This window comes from Pieris brassicae, chromosome 8, assembly GCF_905147105.1.
Source record: "Pieris brassicae chromosome 8, ilPieBrab1.1, whole genome shotgun sequence".
NCBI lineage: Eukaryota > Metazoa > Arthropoda > Insecta > Lepidoptera > Pieridae > Pieris > Pieris brassicae.
Window position 1 is genome coordinate 7,618,728 of NC_059672.1, and position 26,035 is coordinate 7,644,762.

Genomic DNA, 26,035 nt, shown 5'->3' on the forward strand with positions numbered 1-26,035 from the left:
CGCTAGCTGATAGCTTGATATCGACGCAGTCTTATCACTGCAGGGCTTGAGCTGAATTATTATCTTTAAAACTATGCATTACAGTTTAATTTTGATTGACAGAATGCGTCAGAGGTTGTTGCCATACCTGAATGGCCGTATCGTAGTATCCAGAACTCGCATTCACTCGTAGTCCGGACTGAACGTCGAACCGCGGCCGCGGCAGTACTTCGCGGCCAGTGTGACCAGTTATAAAATTTTACTGCTATTTTGCGCGGTATGTATAGGAAGTGATGTTAGTAACTCGGTAAATCTTTGTGTTAATTCAACTAAATTTATTTTTGTGTTAAATCTATATTGCTAATAGTAATTGCATATTTAGTTGGCGGATATATACAAATACACAGTTAAATCAATAACTGAGTACTATGTCAGTAATAAATAAGAGTACAGTACATAATTATAAATTAAATCGATTTATTTACAACACAAAAATAAACAGTAATGATAATTTTCTAAACCTATACGTTAATAATAGCTATAATAAGTAAAAAAGCTGACTGCAATCTTAATTTAGCGCCTGTGAACTGTGACCCCACAGCCCAATAATCTCTACTCCATAGATAGCAAAATTAAGCCAAAAATTAGTTTTAATTTGAACTTTTTGAATTCTTACGCAAGTTATGCTTTTATAACGGAACGGATAACATATAGTAATCACATTTATGACTTAGTTTAACTGATTACTGCTACCGTAAAGCACTCGTCTTTCGAGTAAGATACGATATAAAAAAAAAACTACAATAAATACCAATTAATAATTTAATTTAAAATTTAACTGGCTCTGTCTTAAGTCTAATGTAATAAAATAATCATAATATTGTTGCATGGGATTTGGCAGATTTTGTTTTACCAAACTGTCACCCTGGCCGGTAGACTCGCCGGTTGGTCGTCAGCTCGCGGGTCGCAGCTCGCTTAGTTTTGCTCCGACAGTCGAAGTGAGGAGTTGTATTCTTCTCAGCGCGATCGTTGTGACCGCGTGTTAATTTTCGAATCATATACATTACTTTCGCGTTGTAAGTTTTGAGTTATGTGTGTGTTTTAGTGTTTGTGTGTACGGATAACGTTTCTCGCAGGTATGTCAACCAGTTATTAATTAAAGTCGGATGCTGTGTGATTTCCTTTTGGTATGCAACACGGACCAGTTTTTCGTCCGGTCCAGCGTGGGAAGGTATTTGTGATTTACAAATTCTTATTTGTATTGTTGTGTTGACTATAGGATGCCGTTTTGCAACAAGCTTTCTATTAAAGAAACAATAGACGATTGTTACAAAGGAAGTGATTGGTGACTTTAGGTCTTGTAATTGCGTGATTCTTTCGGAATTTCGTTTAGAAAATTGTTCATTTCCTTTGTATCATTTAATTAGGTAGTCAAGTCAAAAATATCCTCCTTGTTATATACAGTTCTTGCAACGTGACAAGCAGGTTCTTGATATGTTTGATAAGTTCAGCAATTTTAACGTCAATTGCAATCTACAAATGTATAAATACTAAATCAATAATGTAACAAAACTGATTTCAATAAAAGTAGTTCTAAGTATTTTCGTAAAAATAGATTTCAAAGATAATCGTGTACATTTTTATGAATACGCTTATATCCGAGAACACATACAACATACAGTCTAGTCTCCTCTTACTATTTTATGATTCAAAAACAGTTTTAGAAAAGAGTAGATTAATGCGGTTTCTACTGGCTATAGTTTACACTAATTAAACAGGGAAATTTTGTATTTTTGAATGTTTGTAACGAATCAACAAACTATTGAACTTATTTTGAAAGATCTTTTTATTAAAATGCTACATTGTCAATGAATAACGTACCTACTATATGTATTTTCGAAAAATTACAAGGCCTCATAGGATCATAGTAAATAGGATTTAGGTAATATATATATATATATTAGTTGAAGAATATGTGGATTTTAGGTAGACCAGTAGGTCTGTCATTTCTTGTTCATTAACGTTATTAATTAGTTATAATAATTATATGACAATATCAATTGTTTTTAGATACGCTTGTTGATGGTAGTTGACATATATAGAGACGTACAGTGGTTGCCGTGATTTATTTATAAGTTCTAAAATATGTATGCAGAAAATAATGCAAGAAAATATGACATCACTAATTTTACACACTTACACATAAATTATATTAGAACATAAGCAAAACTAAATATAAACTTAAACCTCTTCAAGAGCATGACAAACATAGTTACGGTAAGTTAGAAGACTGTTGTAAAATATATCAATATTTTCGTCAATGTTAGTAATTAAGTTGTAAGAGCCACACTGGACCAACTGGACTGGATAATGTACTTACGAATAATGGTCTTTGTGTTATTAAACATCATTGTTTAGGTATGTGTGTAAGTTTAGGGGTAAGTTTTGATCAGTTAGTAACTTGCTTCTAGAAACACCCACAAATACTATACAGATTGTAGATCTACATATTTGATGATGAGAAATGAAAAGGGTCTAATAGGATTGTTCTAAAAACCTCCTTCTTCCTTTCTCTCTTTAATCGGCAGCTCATGTCTGAGCATTATGATCAGCAACGCAGCATCTAGAGAGGACTACCAGTTTCCACCGGTTTCTGTCCAGCGCCTCTCTTATGACATTGTACAGTTTTGAGCACGATGAGTCACTTTATCGGTCCATCTGGTTGGTGATCGGCCACGTGATCTTTTGCTTTCTGTGTTACCAACCACGATTAGTTTCTCCAAGTTCTCATCGTCTATGCGCATGGCTGAAATAAGATACCTTCTTCCTTTAGTGCCTCTCCATAGAGGTTGGCTGCCAGTCTCCTGAAGCGCGTCACTTCCTGTGCCAGCAACTCTGCAACTGACACCGGATCAACCTCAAAAGCCTCCTGGCATTTACGAAAATGTTAAGACTTAGTTTAGATATACTGTTTCTTCCAAACATTCTTTGTAATGAATATAGGTTGGTACTAGTTCTTAAGTAAGTTCTTTTAAAATATACATTGATTATTGGAAATGGGTGTCCACGGGCTGTGCTGACTTTGTGGGCGTTCCGAAGGCTCTATCATAGCAAGGCAGATATATCTCTTAAATAATATATTAGTGATGGGTATCGATAAAAAAATATACCATTAGGGTAGTTATAACGTGTCCCTAGTTAGTGGCTCAAAACGAGAGACTCTCAAACGTAAGGTCCAGCCTTCAAACCTCGGTATTGCGCCAAAAAATTCTATAGCTGGAATTGGTACTAGCCTGTAAACATTGTTAATTTATCGAAGTACATAAACCATATCTACAGTATAATCTTACAAGCTATGTTTTCTAAATTATGACAATTATGGTAAACATTAATGTTACATAAAATAAATTTACATTAAGAAAACACTTTTTAAACGGATTGATGGTATGTATTATTATTAAAATTATTTACATAATTTTAAATTTTAAACCACCGTGCGTGCGTGCTTGCACCGTGCTTGTGCCGTGTGGGTCACGGTGACCACGCACGCTGAAAAGCACGCGAAACGTCGGAAAAAGTTTTTTTAAATAATAATACATAGCTTCAATCCGTTTAAAAAGTGTTTTCTCAATAAAATTACTTGCAAAAAATCAGTAGCAATACAGCAAATTATGTATCAGATCCGTTTCACCCCGACGTCCGTCGTTCCAGAACAGAGCGTTTTTAAGGCAGTTTTTGCCGCGCACTACCACTATGTGGAACCAGTATTCCCGTTATTTCTGTAATTGGACATAGGGTCCTTCAAGAAAAGAGGCAACCGCCAGCAACGCACTTGCGAGCCTTCTGGCAATGCGAGTCCATGGGCAGCGGTATCACTTAACATCAGGTGGCTCACCTGCCCATTCGCATCCTATTACATAAAAAATATAGGCACTGAAGAATATTTCTTTTTAATTGATCATCCCATTACCGAATATTTATCGATTAATATTTTATATTCGCGAAGAATTCGATGTATATATTATATGTAATAGCTGATCCGGCAAACGTCGTTTTGACATGTATATTATTTCCAGGAAACATTTTTTTAGTTCAATAAAAATAACCTATCTACTATAATAAAAAGATGGGGTTGATCGTAGAGGGATGACAATTAAGGGTTGTATGTATTTTTGTTTACTTTTTTTTGTTTTATGATACATTTTAAAAAATACATACAACAACATAGATAGATAGTAGCCGAATCTCAGACTTACTGAATATGCATAAAAAATTCATAAGCATCGGCCGAGCCGTTTTAGAGGAGTATGGGAACAAACATTGTGACTCGAGAATTATATAAATAGAGATATATATTTTCTAGAGATCAGTGTTGGCCTAGTGGCTTCAGCGTGCGACTCTCATCCCTGAGGTCGTAGGTTCGATCCCCGGCTGTGCAGCAATGGATTTTCTGTGTGGATGTGCACATTTAACATTAGCTCGAACGGTGAAGGAAAACATCGTGTCGAAACGGGCTTGCCTTAGACCCAAAAAGTCGACGGTGTGTGTCAGGCACAGAAGGCTGATCACCTACTTGCCTATACAATTCACAAACGATCATGAAACAGATACAGAAATCTGAGGCCCAGACCTAAAAGGTTGTAGCGCTATTGATTTATTTTTTATATATTTTCTATACGCAATTGAATTGTAAATACATGACAATTTACAAAACATTATTATTAACTACAAAATAAATCGTGAACAAATTAGTTTTTACATATCACATCCTACTTCATAAGTTCAGTGTAATTTGTTGTCTATGCTTATCAGCTTGTCTATTAACCATTAGTGAAACGCACATACACTGGAATTACAACCAATATCAGTTACTCAATACGCTTCTCCCTTCAAAGTATTCAATTAAAGTCGAGTGGGAGTCGAACTTAATAGAATCTCGTTTGGGATAATTCACTTAGGATCTATACACGGTTAAGAGCTGTGTCATAGTTTAAAATTATACATCTATGTTTAACTCAAGGGCGTTTTAGGGGCTTTGTGCTGCTGAGGATTGATCATGAAAGATAATATCCATCAATGGGGAACCCAATCAGGGAATATAAAACGATATACAACAACGTATAAATCAATCAATCAAAATGTATTTTGTATCCGACTTGGAAATCCTTTATTGCAAAGAAATAAGACATTCAGATCAATTAATTATAAATATGGCAGACATATAAAGAGGCATGCAGATATCATATAAATTTTTATAATATCATTAATTTATTTAATTATATTATAAACACATAAATTATTTTATTTATTTAAATACTTACTAGTAATCTTACAGCTATCATACACATTATGAAACAAAACACTTAGATAGTAGTTAGATAAAACCCGTAACATTGGCGAATTATGCCGGTACTTCGATTTCGTACGAGGCACATGGAACAATTTAGTGTATATTGTCGCATAAGGAGGAAGTATTTTAAGAGAAATTAACGATAGCAAATAGGTCTAGGCTATCTATACGCCCATTAATAATTGCGTGTAAAAATAGCAAGTCTTGCTGACTCCACTGTCGTTATAATAATTATAATAATAAGTTGGTTTAGTAGTTAATGTATATTTGTTGTCAAACTTATAGTCAAATACACGTACACGCCCACGCTATAAAGGCAGTATGTATAACTTCTATTAAGGTGATTAAATAGTTTGATAGCCATGGCGTAACAGTTTTTTTGAGTACAGCGTTTTTCAGAAGCTATCTTATCGGCTGCGTAACCTTAAATTTAGTGAGTAGGGGAGCAGCGACTTCCGTCAGTGAGTTTGGTAGTCGAAAGGGTCTTAAGTTTTTTTTGCGATATCTTGGCGACCCTGTGGTTAGTGGTTGGGACCTGGAAGTCTAACACCTGGGGGTGTGACTGAACCTATCTGATTTTTATTTAAAAAATGAAACATAATTGTTTCCTAATTATACATAAGTTCTATTAAAGGAAGATTACGTAAGATGGTTGATTAGACAAAATGTTTGTTGTGAGTCAGCCCGTGTGAATTATCAGATTATGCAATGAAGATAATAATGAGGAAACTGTGGGTTTCAACGTGGGCACGTTAAGGTTATTTGATATATTATGGGTTCAGTTATAGTTAGGTTATAGTTATATGCAAACAAAAACAACAACTCCGACTAATATACACATATACAATGAAATATTAATGGTATGTATTTGACTTAAATAGCATAGTAATTAAATTATTAATCATTAGCAGTCTATCCTTTAACATAATTGGAAATGTATACCGGTTGTAATGTAATATTCTAATAGTGAAATTTTTGATATCGATAATTTTTTATTGAGTTTATTTGTTATAAACATACATAGAGTTGAGTTTCATGTTTCATTTCACTCATGGAACTTCTTGCCCATACCTTTCCATATGAAACTACCTTTTGTAAGAGGCAACAAGAATTTTTTCTTTGTTTAAGTTGTAATTTTGATTTCAAATTGTCTTAACTTGTCTAGTATAACAACTTATATATCACACAAATGAGCAGTGTTGGCCTAGTGACTCTCGTCTCGTCTCGTCGTCCCTAAGGTCGTAAGTTCGATCCCCTGCTGTGCATCAATGGATTTTCTTTCTATGTGCGCATTTAACATTAGCACGAACGGTGAAGGAAAATTGTGAGGAATCCGGCTTGCCTTAGACCCAAAAAGTCGACGGCGTCAGGCACAGAAGGCTGATCACCTACTTGTCTATTCAATTTACAATATATCTAAGACCCAAACCTAAAAATATATACTACTAATATTACAATATTTTTAACCTACATAGTAATAATAATAGATAACTTAATACTTATCTTCGCTGTTATCAAGATAAACAATTATAGGTTAATAATTGGTTCTAAAGTGTTATCATTGCCATAACTTAACAACTGATACCCTACTCTCTTATCAAAAACAGTTGAGTTATCTAATAATAATTGTTGACTTGAATTTAAAAAAAAAAACACAAATTAATCGCCCTATATATATATTATTTAGATTGTAACATTACATCTGAGGCGTTTTCTAGGCGTAACAGACGGTACGCAGAAGAATTCTTATGAAAACAACATATTTATCGGTAACTCTCAATTATTTAATGTAAGTAAGAAGTTGGAGCAGACGGGACGCCCAAAAAGGGAAGTCATCGCAGCCCATGGACATTCTTAGGCGTTGCCGGCCTTTAAGATTAGTAAACTCTAACTTTGAATAGTTTGAGATCGTATCTCTCAGAGAAGACCCCCACCGGGAGTCGATTCCACAATTCGCTAGTTCAAAAAAAAAGTTAAAAATGAATTTACTAATGCTGCAGATTTACTTTTACTGATAATATGAAGACCAGGGCGAAATATATGGTTGATAAAGCTCTTTATAGCATTAATAGAAAGCATAACTTTCTTAATAGTTCCGAGTAATCGATCAAGAATAAATGAGAGTCATTTTTCACCCAGCGAAAGAACTATTGTATTTTTCTTAATCGGCTTTTCTTAAGCCTTCGGGTACAGTTCGCAAAAAACTTTTAACTTCCTTATATTAAAAAAAAATTAAGATAGCAAAAAATAAAAGCTGGGTGAAAAAAGTTGAAGGCCTTCTCCGCCGGGAGCCGCATCTTTATAAATATAATTCTGTATATGTATAATATATTCCTTTTTGTATATTACATATATGATGTGGTAATAAAGGCTTATATATAGTATTTACAATATTCTAAACCTACATAATAATAATTAAAAATTAATGAATGGAAAATTGAAACAATTTTAAAAAATTTGGTGCCTGTGTATCATTAACGCTGGTATCATTTCCATAAAGAAAAGCACGAGCTCTGGGTTCACCGGTACTACCTACCAGGCATGGACTAGTCCATTGATTTTTATATTTTCACCGTTCCAGCGTAAGTTATATATGCACAGAAAGTCTATAGTTGCAAACCCCATCGAACATACGAACTCAGTCACTCACGCTGAATCTTCAATCAAAATAATCATAAAACCGTTTATTTGCTAAGATAGTGGTATAATTACGTTGATTAACTATAAAAATCCGCACAATCAGTCGTAGCCATGCAAATGTCATTACATTTTTGTAATACGTTATGTCATTATTATGACGTTTTGTTAATTTTTTGAAGTGAAACTTCTTTAGGCGCACGAGGTTATTTGTTTTACGGATGAAACCTCACGAAGATATGCAGCGTTTTTGTCGAAGAAAAGGGAGAGAGCGATTGACACCGATTGAGAGAGAAAGGGAGATCGAAACAAAATACACGCTATTGGTTCATGTATCCGTTTAGTAGTTACATATTAGAACTTTAGATGGCAATTCTGTCGCATAAAGTATTGTGCAGTAAACGCAGTTTTTATTTATTTATATTATCATTAGCACGTATACAGCGTGTAAACAGTGTGAATATAGATAAACAAATACATGGAGTGATCATATACTGGTACATGATCATCTATTTACCTAAATAATAATTAATTTACAAAGAAGTTTCACTTCTGACATGTGTACTTTGTACGCACACACTTTTTTTTGAAACCACTAGACCAACACTGCTCTGCAGTAGAATATGTTAAGCCAAATGTAATTTATAAAATCCTTCGAGCTATAGAATTTAAGTCTGTTAACAGTTCTGGTGATTGTACTAGACGGCTACAAAATTAGTTTCAGTATAAGCAAGCGTGAAAATATATTTTTCAATAAAATGCGTTCGTTGCCCCTTGTTAACAATGGAAATAAAACTGATTCATTTTAGATTCTATAGTCTATAATTGTGAAAATATCAATTTACAATTCAGTGTTCTCTGTATTTAGTATTATTAGTTCAATTTATGATAATAAAGCCAATTCTATACTATTGAAAATCAAATGCATGTTCATTCTGTTATTAGTTGTAATACTTTAATAAATATCGCTTTACGCAACCACAACTGATTAGTAACAATTGCTTATAATACGAAATAAATTAATAGGATTTGGACCAATAGGTGCAAACGGGAACTTGCTTCGGCTCAATATATCTTTTTTATTAAGCCTATCTTTTTAATAGCAACATACCATAGATTGTTCACGTTTCCGGACTAAGATCCTCAGTACTAAATAACACTAAAATCCATAAAAACCTCCCTCAAAGTACAAGGATAAAAAGCTCGATTTGGTCTAGTTGTCCCAATTCTGTGCTAAGCAACATATTTGTGATTATGTTTATATATAAAAGATATATTTAAATATCCATTACACCTTGCTGCGCATGTAACTAGAAGCGTTTAGCCTCTGTCAGCACTAAGCACAGTGAAATAGGAGCACGCAACGCAATAGCAATATAAACGCTAACACATGCTACATGAATATTTTCCTAAAGCTAGCGCGGCCGCATGGCAGGCGGAAAATAATAAACGACTCAAATATTGTGTTTCCATTTAACTATGATTTGGTTCCCAAAGGAGTAGACTCTGGGGGCGCGTGGTTCAAGTGCACAGCAAATTTAAAATTATGGCATACGCCACAGGAAACAAACTTTTTAATTTTTTTGTTTTCTCTTTTTATTTAACAATTCTCAATTTATGAATTTTAATTATTCTATCTATGTAGGTTAAGAATATTGTTTATACTGTTTATGTGTGTTGGAAATAAATAGATTCTTTTCTTGAAAATATTGCGTTCCGGTTTTATCAACATTCAAATAAAACTATTTTAAAACGTCAAGTACATTCCTTACCTACGCACAGACAAGATGTAACACGATTTAACATTCGCCCACGAGCTAACACGAGCGCATTCTCATGAAATAAACATGGCGTGCTGTCAGTTGTCAATTGTCAAATGACGGATATCTTAGCGGGAAACTACTAAGACGAATTGAGATCTGATATATTGTTTTAACTGTTGTCAGATAAACGTTTAAAGTACCAAAGTATAATGCTTAAAACATTATTTATAAAAAGATGAATTACCTATAAGTAAGTCATTTTATCTTTCTTTCCTATTGAATTAATAGGAATTAATCGTTTATTGGTAAAGATAGTTAAAAAAACAGCACAATCAGTCATAAAAATAGGCATCTAATTATCATAATAATAAGAACAGTTGAATTATTTATTGTTGTCATAACTTATTGTCCAATTATTCCCGAACGCTATAAAGGCATTTTCTCTTTACAAATTTAATAACAAATGTACACTGATAAAGCTAGAAATTGTTTAGCCGGAATAGTTTCAACAATGTAAAACTTTGAATGAGTAAGCAACATTGTGTTTTTAAAATCAAAAACCAGCATCTCTACTTTGTTTAAGCAACAGAATACCTCGTTTCGTTTGACCAATCAGAAACAAACGAAACGCGGCATCGAATATTTCGTTTTACTTTCTTTCATATTGGTCATAGCTCGGATTCCTGTTGGAACTGTGATGTTAAGTTGATTAACTATTAGAATGAAATAATATCCTAATACTTGGGGCTGGATACAAAATATGCAGGTCTTTATTTGACTTCACTTGAACTGTACTGTTCCTGAGTCATCGGGAAATATTAAATAGTAGAAGATTCTAGTTTTACTCTATCTTAATCACTTGCGTACAACAATAGAGTATAAACGAAATAATGAAATGTTAATTGCTATGTAACGAATGAATACAATGTAACTGTTGCAGACAGTGCCTACGTCTGGCTTAACTCTAGGGGCGTAACTTCGCCGATTTAGGAAATCGCCACGCTTATAAAACGAAGAAAGAAATAGAAAAATTTATGGGTTCGTACATACAATCCCTAAGTTATATAGATGTATTTATTGCGTAGTCAATATAATAATTTTTCCTATTTTACCATGCCTCGTGCTGATCGAGGATCTTTGATAATCTGAGACAAATCTTTGTTATTAATTTATTTTATTATTATTACTTAAGATGTCATGTGGAACATGGTGTAATAATACAAACGTTGTGCCATACAAAAAAACTTGGCGAATAAAAAGAGTGGCAGAGGGTTTATTGCCAGTTCTTCTCTTCCGTTCTACGCACTTGATTTGAGAACTGGGAGTAAATGTAAAATTAGAAGTGTATTTGTTTTGACGTTCATAACGTACGACTAACATACGAAATATCTAAATTTCGTATGTTAGTCTAGCTCGAATATATAATTCCATTCAGTGAACTCCTTTGAAGGTCTAAGTAAAATTTACTCTCTCGCTTAAAATGTTTTTCGCATCACTTCGTATTATGTAATCCCATTACATTAGGTTATTTACATACACTTTCTACGTTTATGTAACATTATTGGGCTCGTTACGAATCGGCATACTAACATAATTTCCAAAATTTTATATGAAATATTTACCGTAACGGAATTCGAGTAGTATTTTATCACCTAATTGATTGTTATTAATTATTAATATATTATATAATTATAAACATTTCAGTTAGACCTGTCACTAAGAACTGACGGTCCTGTGTTCGAATCCCGTCTGCAGCCATTGGCCATTCTAACAATGTCCGCTGTGACTGGCAGTGGAGTGTGATGATTCCTAACCTAACTATGAGATTAAGAGTAACAAGCGCTACGTTTGACAGGGGTGTCAAATTTGACGTTTGACGTTTGGTTTTGACTGTACATAAAATTACTTGAACGCACAAAACATGATTTATTTATTACATAATTGTAATTCGTTATGTAATAAATACAATAAATCTTCGCGATTTTGATGGATAAAACAGTACTTATCCGGATCGGGATATATTCGCCAGGGGGCTGAACGGTTTTAAAAAAGCATTGTTAAGTGCCTATGTCGAACCTAATCCGCTTTCATGTATATTTTAACATATAAGGTAGGCACTATATATGATCTGATAAACTTTAATAAATAAATAATAAGTTTGTAGGACTCATGTAAACCAAAGACATAATATTCTTTTTATTTATATGATCTGAATATAAGTCCATTGGCCGAAGTCTTTCATCTCATTTATGTATTTCTATCACACAAAATTATCAAACATAATATGCCGCCATATCGTGGTGAATGGTAATAAATAACTATTATCATCCGCTCTCATTCACAATCATAGCGAAGGAATAGACAGTAAACTAGTTGTCTATGGTCATATCCGGTATTCCGTCGCTTTTACTTTTATAGGTATACGTATTATGTTCTAGAATTATAATGTACAATGTCGAATCATTATTATCAAAGGTACATTATTATGTTGCTTTATACTATTTTCACTTTAAAGTTTATACATAAATATTTCTGTTGTCTTCCAAAATGATTTCATATTTAAAAAAAAAACAGTTAAAATTGGTATTTTAAACCGCCTTCAAAAGGAGATTGACAAATGTGAAACTGACATTATCATATAATCATGATACTGTTGCAATTGGATAATACTTTTGCATAATCTATTTAAAAAGGACGTGTGATGAATTTTGTGGGTCCACAAATTTCTCGAAATCTTTTTTTTATACAGAACTGGAAAGACGCTTGGCCTCAATTCCACCTGAAGCTATTGGAGAGCACGCCAGTTCAGCAACCATTATTATTATAGCCTCCTTATTTCCGTAATTAATAATATATTAACCATTATTAATTATTACATAATATGTGCAATGCATTAATCATTTAATTCAAATTCCAATTATAATTAATAATTTCAATGTATATAATTGATAAATAAATATAAAGTCAACCATCACATTAACCCATTATTATATATATTTTATTATATTAAGATCAACTAAAACAGTCCAAGTACCATCAAAATCGGGTTAGTTTTTCTAAACATGGACTACACGTTAGGCCTTTTTAATTAACAGCTATAAAGTCTGTTATACGTAAAAAAAGCTAACTAATTTGGTAATATTTCAATGAATTTTTGTGCTTAACTGGGTCGAACAGTTAAAAACTGCAGTTGATATGACTAGATAGGTACCGGTTTTAAATTGTCATGGTTATACGAGATACGGCATGCAAAACTGCTTTCTCAGGATATATGGCCCGAGCGATACATGAATACTAATATAAGCTTTTGCTCAGCTGAAGATATATATCAATATATGTAAACTGATCGTAAATAATTTATTTTGTATGCTTTTGTATTGCCTGTTTACATCTATTAGAGACCTAGCGGATGTAAAAGTACAGAAAACTAACAATTCCATTGATAAATAATGTGAACAAAAAAAAATCAAAAGGTATAGAAAAAAAAGTTGCTCTACAATTAAGTCTGTGGCAGATTTGTGTATGTGTTTCGTAATCATTCGTTTTTGTAAAAACGATCAGCGTCTTCCTGTCACGTTATCGACTTTTCAGGTATATCGGATTCCTCGCGATGTCTTCCGTCACCGTTATAATAATAATAAATCATTTATTTGAAAGAAAGTGGTACATATCGATCAATTATAAAAAATCGCACAATCAGCCCCACAAATGCATGCATGCCTATTTATATATGGCTGATTGTGTGGATATTACAAATTGATCGGTCTAACCACTGTACCACTATCTTGGCAAATAAAGGATTATTATAATAATTATTATAAAATAGCCATGCAAATGTCACATTAATTATCATTAAGTCGTAATAAGAACATCTGCCATAAGTCAACCTATTTATAATTAATTGTTTTCAAACTTAAGGGCCAAATACACGCCCACGCAATAAAGGCACCTTGTCTATAAAAAATTGTATGCCGTGTATTCTGCACAAAGAAAGTCTATTTACTCGCAGGATTCATAGAACCTTCGACCTCACTCCAAAGACAACAGAAAAAGTTCTTTATCGAATTTTAAAAACACGTTTTGTCAACATAATTGAATCTCGAATTCAAGTATAGAAATATCATACGGGTGAGTCACACTTCTCGCAAATGCCATTGCGTACCAAGACGATCGATTTGATCCGCGCCAAGAATATGAATGACCAGTTTTTGTATTGCCACTAGCATTTTATGGTCGTACATAATGAAGCATTTTATCTCATGTTTTGCGCCATTAACGTGTAATTTTTTAAGGTAATGCTATTTGTGTTGGCTTAGTGGCTTCAGTGTGAGACTCTCATCCCTGAGGTCGTAGGTTCGATCCCCGGCGCACTGCCTTTCTGTGCGCATTTAACAAAACATCGAGAAACCGGCTTGCATTAGATCAAGTCGACGGCGTATGTATGGCACAGGAGGCAGATTACCTACTTGCCTTTTAGATTGACACTTGATCATAACACATACAGAAATATGAGGTCCGGACCAAAAATATTTAGTTTATTCCTATGCTATATGTAGTTACTTGACGTAGGTTAATACATCGATTTGAGAGGAACTAGTAACGTCCAATACCAATACTGTCCTTACTTCAAATCGCAAAAAAACGTTTCTTTGTAGTCTACGATTTTTTTGAAAACATATCTTTCTCATGCTCCTAAATATATACTGAGGTATGCGGCTGGGCCATGCATGCATTCCCTTGCATTTGGCAAGGCTTAACCTTTTACCTAACGATATATTTGTGTGTTGTATATGTATGTATGTGATTTTAATCATATTCTTTGCCTGTCCGTACCGCTTTTATTTCCTCGCTTTTGTAAAATTTCTTTTCCTACTTCAATCTCTATCCTCCTATCTAATATAAATATTGATGTATATAGAATTTTAGCCAGTTTCATTTTTCATAACAATATAAAATTATAATCATTTATGTACTTATTATATACCTAATTTATCTGATCCTTTTCCAAATCCCGATCCAATTTCCAAACCAATAAAATTAATCTAATAACACACTTCACAACTTTTTTGCATGGCTGACGCACAAACCGTGCAGGCCAAGAAAGGGAAAATAATATATACTGAGCCGACTTTGGCTTAACCACTGCGGTTTTATGTACGTTACTATGACTTACTAAATAATAATACTCGTCTGTGTCAACCTTGTAATCAATGGAAATCGCCACTTAAAGTCCGGGATGGAACCAAATAAACAAACACATTTATTTTTAGTTACGCGTGAAAATATATTTGTCTCTTTCTGGCTATGTTTACGCTGTGATAGAAATAGAAATGAGTACTGAGTACTGTGCAATTAGATTTATTAGTTTTTATTAAGAATGGGCTAATTCAATAAGATAAGACTTGTGCACGTGAATTTATAAAAAAAAATATTAAATAATGTTAAAGCTGTGTTTAACTATATTTAAATAAAAATATTACTACATATTTACTAAAAAGCAGTTATTTCGTCAGTTATTATAACATTTCTTAAAAACAGTACTTACCACTTCGCTTTGTGCGCTAAACTATGAAGAAACTGAATTTCTAGTTCAATAATAATTTAACCATTTTTAATTTTCACAGTTCACTTAGACTCTTTTCCACAAGCACTCTCCACCTCCCAACCCGTATATCCGTTCCCTAACATTAACACAGTTATTACCTTCTGGTGTGTACAAACGTCTCAACCATGAAAACCGTTATCTTTATTTTAGTAATAAGTCTTAGCTTTTTATTTGTCCTTTATTGTATTTTGGTAACAAAACCGTTGGAGGAGCGGAGTGGAGTACCTTAGTTCATAGAATTTCATTCTCCTAATTCTTTATTGTCATCGTCTTCTAAATCTACATTTTCGCTCGTCCCCTGTGTATTAGTCGATATATTAAATTATTCATGTTAATATGGAACATCAAAGTAATAGCTACTACCATCTTATCCGTCTGATCAGATATTATTGCGCATAAATCTACAATTATCCTATATTTGACAATTGACAAGCAACTGCGATGTCACTGTGTATAACATTTAAAAAAGAATATCATTTGTTCAAATACATAATAAAACTTAAACGTCGAAATTCTTAATTTAAATTTAGAACCGCTGATAAACACTTTGCCGTTCTTTTAAGTTTGTCAAACCCATTTATAAAAACCACAGATAATAAACAAAATCTATTTCAAAACCTGTATGTCAGAATGAAATATGATAGACTATAGTCTATAAGAGAAATGTTTTCTAATTACGTATTAAGATATAAGAGGAAATGAATGCGTTTACTTGATTCCCTACATCTAACTTTATATGGCGACAGTGCAGCGATGTTCCCGAAAAGGAAGAAGAATTTATAAAGTATAAGTACAACTTTCATTTTGTGTGTGTCGTTGTCGTCCGCAGTTTCCAGTTTATTATAGACAAATAATATATTAAAAGAAAAATAACTATCCTGGGAGTACAACAGGCTAAACAGGAAGAGATACTATGTATTTGCGTTAATGGGTGCTCCTATTTCACCATGCCTTCTGCTGATAGAGAGCAAAGCTTTGTTTCGTTTATATACACACATATATATTTATTATTATAGATAATTACTTAAAGATGTCCTGTGGAACATGGATTAATGGAAACAGCTTTTTACAAACATCTTAAAAAACTTCTTTAAAACTAAGAACTTGGCGATTAAAAAGAGTGGCGGAGAGTTTATTGCCAATTCTTCTCTCTTGGTTTGTATATATAAATATATAAGTGTACATTCATCTTAATGAATAAATGATTTTGAATTTGGTAATTACTCCTTTATGGACGTTCATAAGTGTACATTGTGTTTCAATCTAAATGAATAATTGAATTTGGCAATTACAACTGAAAATGTTTTTTTTTTATTTATCATATATACTTATCTCATAAGCTACTCAACCGATTTATAGAATACTTATTTATATTATTACGACTTTTACCCAAAGGCAGAGCCAGACATCTTGTTTCTTCCACTTTCACATTCATATACATGCTCCTCAGTATTATGTCGTTTTTTAAAGTATTTTTCCCATTATCTTTGTGATAGCTGCATAAAAATCTGTCTAAACCAATGAATATACAAAGGAAGTTGTTGAAGGCAATTAGTTCTAGAAATAAGCGCGAAACAGCTGACGCGTCAGTATAATTAAAATTGCTTTTTGCTGAGAACCATCAACAAAAGGTGTTCACATAAAGGTAATGAATATGTATGTTGCGTAATGTTTGAGTGACCGTTATTACAGATGTTCCAGCGTATAAGAAATGTAAACCTATGATATCAGAAGAGTACTGATCAGTTGCAGGAATAAGACTTGGTCCGTCTTTCGTATGTTCACGCTCTCGTCTCAGAATATCACTCCTAATACGGGAGTTGAAGACCCAATTGAATGCGTGCAATCCTGCTAGCTCTCGAACCTTGAAGAAAATAAGGTTGGTTTAAGTGGCCTCACCAAGTCTCTGACTAGCCGAGGGGCCGAGTACCACATCCCCACACTTTTGGGGGATGTGCACATATGTCCACGTTGGTTATATACATGGAGTTGAAGGTGATAGAATTTTTTTTTAAATCATGGAATGTATTGAGAACCAAAGTAGAAATATAAAAATGCTCTTTCGTTTCCTAGCGCCATCTAGATGACGCTATTGAATCACTTTTAAACTATTAATACTAATTAATAATCATTCTCTAACCCTTTCCGAAAATGTCGAACAAGTTTTGAGCTTTATGTAGAGGACATAAGACGTAAATCTTTTTAACTAAAATATTATTTCGTCTTAACAAATTTTGTTTATTTGAGTACTTTATGAGTACCTACTTTAAACGGTGATTTAGTTATTATGAATAGGGGGTTATTTTAAGAAACTTTCGTTATCTCTTGAGCCACTCCGAAATTATTAGCATTTGTGTTATTATAATAACTACGCTAATATTTGTCGTGTTCGGCCGGTTCAGATAAGATTTAAATTTTCTATTAATTCAATAATATTTTGTTCATTTAAGCAATCATAACTCCAGGTTATTATTCATTTACAATATTTTCCTAGATATTATATTAAAAGGTTACATATAATAATTGAATTACATATTTATAAAATTATAATCCATAAAATGCTTATATCATAAGCCTTCCCGCTATTAGCTACCTAGATTGCTATGTTCAAATGATTGATGTGTGTGTGTGTGTGTGTAAAATTTGTGAAGTCATTATTTTCTTGTTATTTTATGCATACACGTTGTTTTACAGCATTATGTTAGGGCTCCTCCGGACGATTTGATGTTTCTTGAATATGCTATCAAGTATAAGTCTTTCCAAGAAATATACAGTATATACAATATTGTATTTGTTGGCATCCTGTGGTAGTGTACTTTTAACGCTGGCAGCAATCAAATATTGCTGTATTGCGATACTTATTCGTTAAGCGAGGAAAGCACCAGCTCTGGGGTCACTTGTCACTACCAGGCGCCAACTTAAATCTTTAATAAGCTAAGCACTTGAACCCCACGGCCCAAGAGTCTCTTCTTCAAAGCGAACAAAATCAAAGGCGGAGGAAAGACATTTATATTTCAGCTGTTCATTATTTTACTCCTTTGCGCCAGCTTCTATTGAAATGTGTGTCATCGTGTTTTGTTTTTATGAATGATCATTAATGATTCTCAATATTAGAGAAGAATATTTTTCTTCGTTAAAAGTATTTTAGGTAAAACTACGATATACATAAAAACAGAAAATTGTGGTTAGCCTTTGTGTCTTCCTTTTCAATTTTATTTTTAATAGACGTGAATGTATGAAACCTTTGTATTTTGGCCATGTTAAATTTTTTGTTAATTTTGTTATTTTTTCTTTGTGTCATTTATGTCACTTTATTGTCTGATACTTTTTTAATAGTCGAACACAAAATTATTGTTTAATCACTACATTCATTTTCTTTAATTCGAATCATATATTAAATATATTTCCTCAAAACCTCAACATCACATTTAAATATACATTACATATTTACAATTTTTTAAAGCTACAAATTATATTTTATTATTTAAATATTAATCTGGATCCTCACACTATTGTTCTGTGTTAAAGACATTTCCTTCGCCATAAGATGTTACATTGTTGGTACATCACCAGGGCAAGATAGCCACCGCGAATAAATAATTAAACTTAAAGAAAGTATTGTCATAATAAGCCAGTGACGCTACTATATGAATCTTCAACAAGTAGATGGTCAGCCATGTTGGTGTTTGATATAGATTTTTTGGATTTAAGAAATGCCGCTTTCCTCTCGATCTTTTCCTTCGCTGTACGAGCGAGTGTTAGATGCACACGACCTCAAGAATGAGAAGCACACTGAAGCCACTAAACCAACACTGCTTTTATGTCTTATATTCTACGTATTTTAATATATATTTATATAAACTAGCGGACCTGACAGACGTTGTCCGGTATGGGTAATCTTTTTCAGCAAACGAAAAATAATTCGGACGGCTCAGAGTGGGAATGGATCCCAGAATGGTTGGTTACGCGGCTAGATCTCTACCAGCCCTGATAAAACAGCGGCTTAGTTGCATTATAGATAAAAAAAAACAAGATACCGACTGCAGCGCTATTCTGATTTGTGAATCTAAACCAACCAGGTCGACACCCTTTACCATATTTTACCCCAACACATTAAAATAAATTCAGCCAGTCCAGCTCTTTGAAGAGAAGTTCAGTGGCATACACACGTACAACATAATTATATATATAAAAATATGAATTGCTGTTCGTTTGTCTCGCTAACACTCGAAAATAGCTAAACCGATTTGCCTAATTACTATCTTGAAATATTTGTGGATGTTCAGGAAAGTATTAAACGGCAACATATAATAAATAATTGAATTTTCCAACTGTTTCTAGCTGGGATGAATTAGACGTATTTTGCCTTTAATGGTTGTCGTTTGTCATACATTTATAGCCTCCAGAAATTTGTGTTTCATAGCTGAAGTACGCGGTAACTTTGGGTATACTACATGTAGATGATACGAACATCTAGTTGACTATAAAACTGTAAACATCGGTGTAAAAGCAAGAACAGTGTTCACAATTTCACAAACGATAAATGACTATACTAAGCCAAGTTTTTTCATCAGACCATTGCTATTTGCTATATATGTCTTGTCTATAAAAGGTACACGATAATAGCTTGCACTTTTACAACTGCCAGTTATAGGTTTAAAAAGTCATTATTAGTGATTAAAACGACGTGCGTAATACACGAATATCGCGATAAAAGAATTCAAACAAAAAATGGTCGCTTGGTACAATAGTCGCGCGGTCGGTAAAGTTGGCGGTCTGTAGTTTCCAATGTTCAGTGCTCACTTTGAGTCACGCCAGCGGATTAAGCAGTTCTTTGATTACAATTTCAATAATAATAATTATTTATTTATTCCCAATAATATGATATTATGGTACAATCTAAACTGCATATCAACAAAATCACTTGCGAATTTGTTTTAAATTTTACATGAAAGTTACAATTACATTATGAGTTATATCATCATAGTCAATTCTTATGTTATTTTATCACTACATCATTACATTATTAAAATATATTATTACGTTATCAAATTAATATTAATTATAATGTTTTACGCAAGCCATCATTAATAGAATAATATTTTTTTCCAAAAGTACATTAAATCAATTTTAAAAACTGTAGTAGTATCTTTAAATATTTTTTGGTGTATTAATATAAACCTCAATTGCCATAAATTCGTCTCTTAGAGTCAACAGCCGTCGTTAGACTTCTTCGGGTCTTATCAGGTAAAGACAGTTCATCCGAAATTGCTAGACAAACGATTTTATTTACGTCATAGTGTTTAGTTTAAACAATTCCACCGTCCAGAACTTTCTTCGTGTGCCGTTTCAACTGTAATCAAGTTAATGCAGTACTGTCGAGTCACAAAGCTCTTTTGTTTTCTATTTAAAACGTGTTTTCGTAGCTTTTTGAAGGCAATGTGTAAAGTATAATTGTTTCGCTGTAAACTACTGTTTCCTTTGTCTGTTTGATCTTAAAGGTAATAAAATGCCTTTTTGATACAAATAATGGCTTTGAATATAATCAGAACCTTGCAAGGGTCAAATATTAATCAGTGGCGAGTTATGTAACCAAACATCAGTTAAGTTACATACATATATTTTTGTTAATAATTAGTAGTTTAAGCGTAAACAATCATCGTACACTTGAAGCCAATATGAGCCCATTAGTTTTTACCACACTCATAAATGCAATTTAACATTCCCGTTTCGGATAATGTCCAATAACATAAGTGTCACATAGATTTACGAACTCGTCAATTAGTTTTTGTTAATCCAGTGTCGCAACCTCACTACCCCTTACATAATCTTAGGTATTAAGGTTAACAATAATATACCAAATTGTATTAAGGTCTATTGCTTTTGGAAAAAATGTATTATTCAATAAATGATTATTTGCATGAGACACTGTAGTTTAATAACGTTTGATATGATATGTACGATATAAATAATATAAGAATTTACCAATTCATATGACTAATACTGTAAAATGTAAAACTCATTTAAAGACAAATTTGCGCGCCATTGTGTGTGGCAGAATATGGAACTATTGTACCATCTTTTCGTACCATTTTCTTGCAATAAATTATTGTTTTTATTAAAAGCTCATTAATAAACCTCATTATTAAAGCCAGTTGTAGTCAGCTCCAAACAAAGTGTTTCATTTAACATATATCTATACATATCCATACAACACCCGCCATCGAACTTAACTGGCGCTACAACCTTTTAGGTCTAGGCTTTAGATATCTGTATCTGTTTTAAGATCATTTGCCAATCTTTAGTCAAGCTTTTTGGGTCTAAGGCATGCGAATTTATAATGTTTTCCTTCCTGCGAGCGAATATTAAATGCGCATTTACAAAGTCCATTGGTGTACAGCTGGGGTACGAACGTACGGCCTCGGGGATAAGTGTCCCACGCTGAAGCCACTAAGACAACACTGCCATGACAACGTAACTCTTACTAATTAATGATTAATTCATTAAGTATCGCATTCGCATTACTTTTTCCCTTTTCTTTTTCTTCCTCCACTAATCTTTGTACGTTTTCTGTCCGCGATGAAAGGCTGGTGACTCGTTACCACAGGACTTCTATAGGCACCAGCCTCTCACAAAGATGGTGCAACAAACCTGTAAAGTGCAATATTGTGAAGAGGAAATTATTCTTATTAACTATCAAGGCGTGCCCATGCAATTGATAACCTATTGGTCAAATCATTAAAATCTCTAGAAGTCGAATGACGTCATAATCAAAATGACAAATGAATTTCGAACTTTAAACGCAAATGTATAAAAAACACTTTTCCTTCCGCCAGTACTAAGCTATTGTGCTCAATTTAATCCCTTTAATGCATCGTAGTACAGTCGCGTACGTAAATGTTGAAACAGTTGCAATTGAGAGGTTTCCAATTTTTCATTTGACTGTAGTTCTGTTATCAATGAAATTGCGATCGTATTTTGTTTACGCTTGAGTATCGACATGGATGATTCAACCCATCTAAGCCTCTTCGATTTTTTATAATCACGACCGAAGTGAAAGTAAACTTAAACAAAAAAAATAGTGAGTTGAATTCGGTGGCGATTGTTAAAGCGATTTTCAAATAAATGAAACACTGGTCGAAGCTACTAACTGAGTCAACTATCTTTGATCTTTTTTTAAAATGGGATCTCGCTGTTGGCCAGTAAGGCTGGAATGGACGTATTACGACACTTAGCGCAAAGGCGTCTCCTGCGAGACTCCGGCCTCGGCTTGGGCCGTTGCGAGGTGTCTCTTTAGTCGTTTTAAACAAATGCTTACTACATAAAATTTGTGATTCTGGGGTTGTGACGCTGGACTAACAAAAGTAACTTATTTATGGGCTTTTAAAACTAAGCGACACATTTGTTAATTATAAAGAATATAAGTGATGTCGACATTATTGAACGGAAAGTTTAGTGACAAGGAACGAGGGTAGCACCAAAATGTTGCAGGGAAATGCGGGTAGGATTTCGCGTGGAGAAAGGTAGAAAGTGAAAGTGAGGGAACTGACTATGGACAATAGGAAATTTATCGTCTAGCGACAGGAAGGAGACAGATAGCTGATAAAGACAGATACCACTTGTTGCCTAAAGCCGGAAACCTAAATAATACTAAATGTAATAAATACTCTAACGATTTAGAATTAATTTGACTTTGATGTAATTAAATTATGTTGAAAATGGCAGCTGGTACCAGCGCCATTGCTCCGACATATATATGTGTAACTTAACTAATATAATAATAACTTAAAATCTCTGTAACTTACAATATTGACAGCGATTCCGGTCCCAATAAGTTGATTTTTTTTGATAATTTCTCATCTGCCTCGTAATTAGCTACTACTTATATATATTAATTGCAATTAACCTTTGGCAGAGCGTTTACTTGTCTGTTTACACATATTATTATTTATATTTTTTCTTTGGATTTAATTTTAGTTACAGTTGCATGTTATTTCGAGTTTTTTTTTTGTTAATTAATTATGCACTTCTTGTACTTCATCCTATGTAGGTATTTCTTTTTTTCTTCTCCCATATTAGGGTTGCCTGGAAGAAATCGCTTGTTAGCGATACGGCCGCCTAATAACTTATGTAACCTACTTACTTTTTGTTTGTTTGTTATGTATATTATGGTAACAAAGTATAAATAAATAAGTTGTTCCGCGATCCCAAGCCGACATCAGCGCTACGGATATTGAGAAAACTACATTGAATTTGCACACAACGTTGGAATCGCTGTTCGAATTTACAGAGTACAGCAACCGGTCTGTGAACCAATAGATTTTTGCCTCTATATGGGTGATGCAAAAACTGGCAGTCCTAATAATGGACACAGGCCCATAAAGAATAACAAGAATACAGAAAACTGAGAAAGGTCCTTATAAGGTTGTATCGTCATTGCATTATTATAAGGTTGCCGAACTAATTTTTTTTATAGACCAGGAAGCAAACGGGCAGGTAGCTCGCCTGATGTTAACTGATGCCGCCGCCCATGGATACTCAATACCAGAGGACTTGCCAGTGCGTTTCCGTCCTTTTAAGAATTGGTACGCTTGAAGATCCCTAAGTTGAATTGGTTCGAAATACTTCAGTGGGCAGTTGGTTCCACACAGTGGTGGTGCGCGACGATAACTACCTTAAAAGACACTCATTTGTGGAACGACGGATGTCGAGGTGGAGTTTCGTATTCTGCCTCGTCCGATGATGAAACTAATATTATATTATGTCTAAAATCATAATAAAACTTAAATAAGTTTATATTCCTTATAAGTAATTTCTGGCACTTACACATCCACTTGCGAATACGTAAAAAAATAATATTTTATGTCTTATAGTCCGGAAGTGTGTAGTGTACACATTGATAGTCTCCGTGGGCGTCACTTAGGCTTATGCCTCCGATTTTTGAAGTGAAACTTCTTTATCGGCGTTGGGAAAAAAAATACCGTTACGCGTCTTCTTTTTTTGTCCCTACCACGGTTGATTAGAAGAGACTCGAAGCCATTAATAACAAAAATATATAATAACGATAACAATGATAGTAATAATTCTATCACAATTAATGAAATTCTGTAATAATCTTAGTAGTGATGAGGTAAAATGAAATAATTGCATTATTTGTATTCATGTCTATGATAATAAAAGCCTTTTGTTAAATGTTTCTAATTTAACTTATTTAACCAATTTCTGTAAAGATGTATAGTAAAATATTTTTCGAAAAATAAGGTCATAAAAAAGTTTCACTTACGTGTATACACTAGTACACGCACGCATTTTTATTTTTTATGGAAATGGATTTGTGCATATGTGCCTATTGACGCAGAGCAAAAATAACTGGGGACATGACCCATACCGGAATCTCTGTTATTCAGAGGGTGATGGTACCCTCTAAAACCACTCGTGTAATTTCGTGGCCGCGTTAGAGAGGCTCCGGGGCTACTCTCGCATTCTATCAGGGCTCTGATGAGCGCCCTGTCCGTTTGCCCCCTTACACACACTACTAATTAAAATCTTGTTCGTATTGTCTAAAGTACTCTACCCCTTTTTTTTAATGAGGTGAAAATGCGCTTAACGCGGGCTTAATGTCGAGCTTGACGCGGGGAATGTGGGGTGGGATACACTCAAAGCCCTCTGTTATTCAAAGAGGTAACGAGATCCCACCCAATAAAAAAATCTCAGCCCTTCACACGTCCTTAAGATGAGCCTTCGGGGTTCGCCAGGCATATCCATATATCTCCTTTCAGGGTCAAAAGCCAAGATACGGATAAATACTGACTAATAATAATCATTCTTATAAATAGGTTATATCTATTACGTACACGTGCTTCCCTTTCCATCCCTAGGTTATATCTGTTATCTTGGACCATTAAAAAAATTAAATCACAGCTATCTAACCTGTCCTGTCAGAAGCCGGACGTTTTCCGTCCTCAGTGTTACCAAAATAGCCTAGATAACATCTAGCGGCTAGAACCATCCTTTGTTCTATGCGCAAACCGCGAAATTTCCGTTCCATTAAAACAATAAAGCTTTCATATATTTGACTATTTAAACATTGAAAATTTTATAACGGGTTAGGATCTAAATTCATCAAAGCGAACACATTTTAAAAGCTTAAATTGTTATTTTCTCATACGTACATTTTACATTTGGTATAATGATTTTCTTTACATATTTTTTCACCTTTTAACCCAGAATTATATTGATATTTACAAGACAGTTTGAAAACAGTACCTTTTCGAGAGCTGGCCCTAAGTCGAGCAAAAAAGCGGAATATTTAAAACATTCAAAGAACGCAAATACAGGGGTCTAGGCTCCGAAAATGATTTTGTGCCATTCGATGTCGAGACCCTTGGTCCGTGAGGTCCTAGCGCTAAAAGGTTTTTTTTTCAATGACTTCTACGTACTAGCCTGTCGGGCACGCAGTCACTCAGATATGTGACCGAGTAGCTAGGTAGCAGGGGGGTGTCGAAGTTTCCCCTTTCTTAAAAATGGGCATTATTAACTTAGGGAGACAACTACTCTGGAAATATGGTCATGATATTTATGGGCGAGTCGGAGCCAGCTGACCGGCGCCACCCGCGTTACCTCTCGTGCTATTAATGTCAGTGATATGTTTGACAATATTGTCGCAGAATTTTTCCAGCTGCGATCTGTGCTAAGCAACAT

The 26,035-nt window shown here is 33.8% G+C and overlaps 1 protein-coding gene across 3 annotated transcripts in view; it reads left to right on the forward strand.

Annotated features, from left to right (window-relative positions):
• The first annotated feature begins 925 nt into the window (after window positions 1-925).
• Window positions 926-26,035, forward strand: part of LOC123713395 (rho-related GTP-binding protein RhoN-like) — a 92,524-nt gene continuing 67,414 nt past the window's right edge. The window contains exon 1 of one of the 3 annotated variants that reach the window (XM_045667023.1): window positions 926-1,210. The gene's annotated coding sequence lies outside the window, so the exon portion shown is untranslated. The remainder of the gene's footprint in view (window positions 1,211-26,035) is intronic. The other 2 variants (XM_045667024.1, XM_045667022.1) reach the window with 2 other exon arrangements.